Source organism: Meriones unguiculatus, chromosome 7 (genome assembly GCF_030254825.1).
Source record: "Meriones unguiculatus strain TT.TT164.6M chromosome 7, Bangor_MerUng_6.1, whole genome shotgun sequence".
NCBI lineage: Eukaryota > Metazoa > Chordata > Mammalia > Rodentia > Muridae > Meriones > Meriones unguiculatus.
Window position 1 is genome coordinate 24,976,800 of NC_083355.1, and position 7,111 is coordinate 24,983,910.

Here is a 7,111-nt window from a genome sequence, read left to right on the forward strand (position 1 = left end):
GCTGGGATTACAGGCATGGGCCACTTTACCCAGCTCAATATTTTTTACATTTGTTTCTCCTAATACACACAACGTTTGATCATGTGAGGGTATTGGGGAATGTGTTTTTCTACATAGACTCATTGCAATCTTTCACTAGGATGTGACCACATTGTGAGTTCTGCTTGAAAGATTTGCTGGGATGTATAAACTGGGAGGAAAAGTTGCCCCGTCCACAAAATGTGTGTATATATGTAAAGAGGTTGAAGCTTGAATGTGTGTGAAGCTTGAATATTTCTATGTGTGTGAGAAGCTTGTTGGAACTTGACCATTGGCTTGCTTTGGGCGGAGGGCAGGTCCTTCTCTAGTGTCTGGCTACCATCAGTGGCTTCCCCTGCTAACCACCATCAGTACCTGCCTAGAAAATCAACTTCTTTGCCCTCAGAAAGTAATCAGTGGCAAACTATGCCCTCCGACAGGTGGATTGTGCATGCTTTTTGAAGTACAAAGCCTTTTGTCCAAATCTACCCAGTTAAACTGTTCAAGTCATTCTATTTTTCTGTGGAGGACTAAGACTGACGTGGCTTCAAGGTTTCAGTTGATCGCTATAGAAACTTATACCAAAATGTTGATTGATGTCATGCATGAGGTATGGGAAGCTTGGATCTCCTGCTGCAGCTCTCCTGATGTTGACTGTAGCACCAGCCCAGGCTTGTCCAATCTATGGCTTGAAAATTTCGTGCATGCAAAAAATAGAGACTCACCCCGTTCCCTCCCCTCCAATTCCTTCCCCAGCCCCCAAAATTTTCCCTCCCAATTTCATGTGTTCTTGTTTTGGTTTTAAACCCATGGAGCCTGCGAGTCCTAAAGGTGCGTGGGGTGTGCGATCATCTGCCAGAGCGTGGTAGCTGTCACGTCAGGGTTGATTCCCTGGAGAAAGCGGACTCTCCCCCTGGAGCAGCCATTCTGGTGAGACTGCATTATGGTTCACACTCAGAAGCCACCCAGTGAATGACAAAGAAAAAAGGACAGGATTATGGCCTTGTGTTAGGCTGTGTTCAGCCTCCGCTGTGTGGCCTGTGGACCACAGACTGAACATTGTGGCTAGACAGCTTATCCTCATCACAGCTCCTTGCTTTGACTTCTTCATGGAACAAGGGCCTTCTGTGTCTGTCCTCATGGTCACTCATAGGTCTTATGCCCCCCCCAAGGACCATATACAACATGAACCCTACTCTAAAATGGCAATATGGCCTCCCTCATTCCTGCAGACTCTGGCTTCCTGGACAGATTTTGTACTGGTCAGCTCTTAAGCACTGGCATAGCGGGAAGCAGTCAAGCACATAATCCAAAATCAGTGGATGCCATTTTCTGGTGAATTACCCACTCTTCTGCCCCAAGGGTTCCTAAGATTAGCAGCAGCAGGCTCCACCTCCACCGCCACAGGAAAAATAGTTGAGGTGTTAATGAGCCTTTTTGCTGGGTGTAAAACAAACTGTCTTTTACCACTGTTCATTATCTCCAGCTGCTCTTACCAAGGCTTTGAAAGGGGAATTAGGCAGCTCTAAGTGGTAAAAGACAATTATTCTTATAATCCATTGGCTTTCCCAATCCCACATGCACCCAAGTATTTCAGAGTTGTGAGGTGCCTGCAAAATTCTAGGAAGGTCTGTGAGCAAATATTACCCCACCTCCCAGCGGGGTTTCTCTGTGTGTCCCCGGTTGTGTAACTCTGTAGACTAGTCTGGCCTGGAACTCAGAGATCCGCCTGCCTCTGCAGTTACTTTCTGTCTAAACCAGCTTTCCGAATCTTTGCAATTAAATTACGGCAGCGGGTTTCCCTTTCCTGTTCCTACCATGACTGCAGTCTTTCTCACTGCCTTAGCACAGTTACTGGTGATATGTGGAAATAGTCCTAGTGGTAAGTAGCCTCAGCCAGGAGTGGTACACACTTCAGAGGCTGAGGCAGGAGGATTGCTCTAGGACCGGAAGGCTTGGATGCAGTGTTTGCCTAGCATGCACGTAACCTTTGGGGTTGGTCCTCAGCAATACCAAAAGAAAATGAAAGAGCCTAAAATCAGAGAAAGTGCGCTTGGCAAATGTTTGGTAGCACAGGTCCTTGTGACAGCTACAGCTCTAATGTTTTCTTTGTCTTGGTTTTATAATGAGATGTTCAAATGCTGCTTGTTCTGTGGTTTGGTTTACGGTGATTTATGGTGGCGGTAGTTTGCACTGGGCGATCTTGTCTCATAGCATCAAGTATGGATGACATACTTTTGTCCCCTGAAGGACCAAATGCAATATGAATCCTACTTCACAATGAAAACGTCATGGGCTTAGAGATGCCAGGGCTAAGATGGAACCTGTTATAACTAGGAGAAAAACGAACAAACAAATGGACTTTTGTAGAGATGAAATACAGACTCTCACCTCGTTCCCTCCATGCCTGAGTTAACCAGCAACCATACAAGCTCAGGAACATGCCCTCCTTAGCTGATCTCATAGTCAGATGTTTATTCATTCATAAAATGTACAGTTTAGATGTAAGCCATACCTTCCTGGCATACCTCTGATAACCCTCTTAGCCAAGGCAGCTTATTAACTCATTTTATGTATGAATAAGTTGAAATGTCAAGAAATAACTCACCAAAAGTGATAACTCGCATGTCCATTGGCTGGTGAAGAGATAAAACCATTGGTTAAGAATGATGGTCTAGGGGGCTGGAGAGATGGCTCAGTGGTGAAGAGCACTGTCTGCTCTTCCAAATTAGACCTGGGTTCATTTCCCAGCACCTACATAGCAGCTCAAACTGTAACTCCAGTTCCAAGAGATCTGACACCTTCACATGGATGCAAAGGATGATGGTCTAAGCTGGGTAAAATGGTGCATGCCTGTAATCCTAGCACCCTGGGAGGCAGAGGCAGGCGACTCTGATTCGAGGCCAGCCTGGTCTACAAAGTGAGTCCAGGACAGCCAGGGCTACACAGAGAAACCCTGTCTCAAAAAAAATTTTTTTTTCTAGCCAGGTGGTGGTGGCGGCGGCTGCACACCTTTGATCCTAGCACTGGGGAGCAGAGGCACATAGATCTCTGAGTTTAAGGCCAGCCTGGTCTAGAGTAAGTAGCAGGACAGCTAGGGTTACACAGAAAAACCCTGTCGAAAAAAACCAAAAGGAAAAAAAAAATGGAAGGTCTCATGTCACAACACAGATGAATCTCGGGAGCGTGCTACATGGAAGATGTCAGTTTAGGGTCTTCTTCAGTTTAAGGTCATAGAAGATGACATTTAGGGTCAAGTTAGGTTTATCAAAATGTCTGGAATGCGGGATGTCTAGAAACCATATAGACTAAAAAGATCCTCCTGTCCTGGGGAAATGGGAAGTTATTAACAGTGGGTATGGAGTTTGTTACCCAGCATGGTGGCACACCTATAACCCCAGCTCTCAGGACTCGAGGACCAGGAGGATTGGCACCGTTTTGAGGCCAGTTTGGGCAAGGCCAGGCGGGACTATACAAGACCCTGTTTCACAAACCAAGAAAGAAGGGGCGATGAGAGGGCGGCACTGGCTGTGAAGCTGGCTGCGTAACTGAACCACACGTGGAAGACGTGTTCCAGCTGACACGTGTGAACGCTTCGCTGTAGCGTGTGGATGTGCGCCTTGTGCCCTCTGAGGTCAGAAGAGGGCGTCAGGTCCCTGAAACTGGAGTTTCCAAGCCACCGAGTGACGCTGGGAACCAGACCTGACTCCTGCGAGAGTAGCAAGTGCTCTTTTTGTTTTGGTTTTGCTGTGCTTTGGTTTGGTTTGGGACAGGGTTTTTCTGCGTAGCCTTGGCTGTCCTGGATCCAGCTTTGTAGACCAGGCTGGCTTTAAACTCACAGAGATCCGCCTGCCTCTGTCTCCCTGTGTGCTGGGATTAAATGCATGTGTCACCAAGCCTATATAGCAGGTGCTCTTTAACTGCTGAGCCATCTCTCCAGCCCTAAATTAACTTGAAATCAATGTATTTTGTTCTGTGTTGATTTTACTTTAATATTTTAAAAAAAGATTTTATTTTGAATGCTCTATGTGCATGTACATCTGCACGCCAGAAGAGGGCAGTAGAGGGTATAGATGGTTGTGAGCCACCATGTGGTTGCTGGGATTTGAACTCAGGACCTCTGGAAGGACATCCAATGCTCTTAACCCCAAAGTCCTGTTTTTAAAAGTTGGGGTAGGGATGGGAGGGCCTACAGATTGTCTCGCAGTAGATGCTTCAACTGCTGAGAAAGTTCGACGCTGGAACTTGGGTAAATGTTGCTTCTCTCAGTACTGAGCTGAGTCCTCCTTGTATCTTGGGCTGCTGACAGCAGCTGTGGCTGGGAAGGAATCCAGGTGCAGGCGGGGGGGGGGAGGTCGGGGCAATCAGTGGCGGCCACCGTTTGACCAGCAGCATGAGTGGTTTCTGTTGGGGGACCTCTATTCTATGAAAATGGATGTACCCAGTCCACCTGAGGAAGTCGTCAGCCCACAGGTCCCAGGGAATCGTGGGAAGAGATCCAGCAACAGCCATTGCTTTCCTCCCTGCAGAATATGACACTCGAGGGGACAAAGTTTACCCAGTCAATCAACAGTCATACAGCACCCACAGTGTGCCCAGCTAGCATCAGGCCAGGGTTTAAAGAGAGAGGCTCCTTACTCTTAGGGATCCACAAAATCAAGGGAGACATAGGCTGCGTCCTCCAGTAAAAGGATTTATTTATTATTCATTCAGTATTCTGCCTGCATGTGTGCCTATATGCCAGAAGAGGACACCAGATCTCATTATAGATGGTTATGAGCCACCATGTGGTTGCTGGGGATTGAACTCAGGTCCTCTGGAAGAACAGCCAGTGCTCTTAACCTCTGAACTATCTCTCCAATCATGGTTGGGGGTCTGTTTCTTAAAATGGTCTAGATGTAACCTAAGATGGACTGGAAGCTATGCAGCCTGGCAGGCTGCCCTGGAAGTCTACAGCAATCCTCCTGCCTCAGCCTCCCAGTTATTCAGATTACAAGCATGACCTCCATGCCAGCTAATACAGGTGATACGTTGGTACAGAAATACTCTTGAGGAGATGATGAAGGGAGGAGATGGCAAAGAGGCAGGGAGCCTCGCACAACTGGTGTACCAGGCAGCTGTGAGCTTCTTGGTATGGGTGCTAGGAACAGACTTTGATGCTCTCAGAGAGAAGCAAGCATTGCTACCTGCTGAGCGCAGGGTTGCCATGTCCTGGTTGTTTTTTCCAGACCAAGTCTCATAAAACCACGTTGCCTGGCCTGGCGTGGAGTCCTTGGACTATGAACTGAGATTACAGACGTGTGCCACCGCACCCAGAAAAGGAACATTTTGTTTATTTTTGTGCTACTTCATTGCAAATGTCAGGTTCATTTCACTTGGTCAATATTTTGCATCAGGGTCTGGTAGTGGACACCTGTTCCTGGAGTGGCCTCTGATTCTATGTAACTACGTGCAAGCTCCTGGGGCTTTCTCTGCCCTGATGCATCTTGCTTCCTAGCCTCCTTTTTAAACGGTCCAGCTTCTGACCATGCCAATAATTGCTCTAAGGTTTCAACTGGCTGCATCCTACACTTAGAATTTCCTTCCACGGCTCCTGAGCACACAAGGACCTGGGGAACATGTTGGCTTCCACTCAATTTAGTGACCACCTGGTCTTCAACCTTAGCCCCTGTCCTGCCTCCCTGTACTCATGTAGCTTAGGATGATCTTGAACCCACTGTGTAGTCAAAGATGGCCTCCTGCTTCTACTCCCTAAATTCCAAGAATACAGGCTTGTGGCGCCATGCTTGACTTGTGCTTTCTAATCACGTGACAATTTGCTGGAGCCTACCAATGGACTCAAAATGCATTCTAAACCAGCTTCCTGTTTGCTGCCTGTACCGACTCCTGCTTCCTGCTGTCAGTCTTCGGAGCTCTGAAGACACAGGTGGATTAAATACAGCCTCAAAACAGATGAGGAAAAAGCTGAGCGTGGCCTGAGTGCGCACCTGTAATCCCAGCACTTGAGAAGGTAAATCAGGAGAGTCAGAATAAGTTCAAGGCCGGCCTAGGCTATAGCAAGATCCCTCACAAATTTTAAAAGAATAAAACTACTTTAAAAGATGATAAAGGCTGGGCACAGTGGCACACGTCTGTAATCCCAACACTCAGGGAGGCAAGTGGATCTCTGTGAGTTAGATGCCAGCCTGGTCTACAAATCGAGCCCAGGACAGGCAAGGCTACACAGAGGACTCCTGTTTTGAAAAAAAAAAAAAAACTGAAAACAAAAAACAAAAGGTGATGAAAACAGAAGCTGGAGAGGTGTCTCCACAGTTAGTGCATGAGCTGTTTTTGCAGAAGTCCTGAGTTTGATTCCCAGCACTTAGGTTGATGGGTGACTCACAGCTGCCTATCACTCCAGCTCCAGGGAGTCTAACGCCCTCTTCTGACCTCCACAGGCACCTGTACACATGTGGCAGATCTATAGCATAGATACATAAAATTTTATTTTGTGTATATGTGCATTTGGGTGCAGGTGCTCATGGAGGCCAGAAGAGGGCGCTGCACTGGATTCCCTAGAGCTGGATTAACAGGTGTTTGTAAACTGCTTAAATTTATTCACTTTACATCTCAATTGTAGCCCCCTCCCTCTCTTCTTCCCAGCACCACCCTCTCCCCCTCTTCCCTCCATCCCCCTTCCCCTAGTCCTCAAAAAGAGGGAGCCTTCCTCCTCTACCATTTGTCCCTAGCCTATCAAGTCTCATCAGGACTGCCCACATCCTCTTCCTCTGTGGTCTGGCAAGGCTTCCCTGCCAGGGGGAAGTAATCAAAGAACGGGCAACAGAGTCCATGTCAGAGACAGCCCCTGCTCCTCTTACTAGAGAACCCAATGGAGACTGAGCTGCCTATTGGCTACATCTGAGCAGGGGATCAAGGTCCTCTCCATGCACGATCCTTGGTTGGTGCATCAGTCTCTGCAGGCTCCAACTCTTTTTTTTTGAGACAGGGTTTCTCTGTGTAGCCATGACTGACCTGGAACTCACTCTGGAGGCCAGGGTGGCCTCGAACTGAGAGATCCACCTGCCTCTGCCTCCCCAGTGCTGGGCTTAAAGGC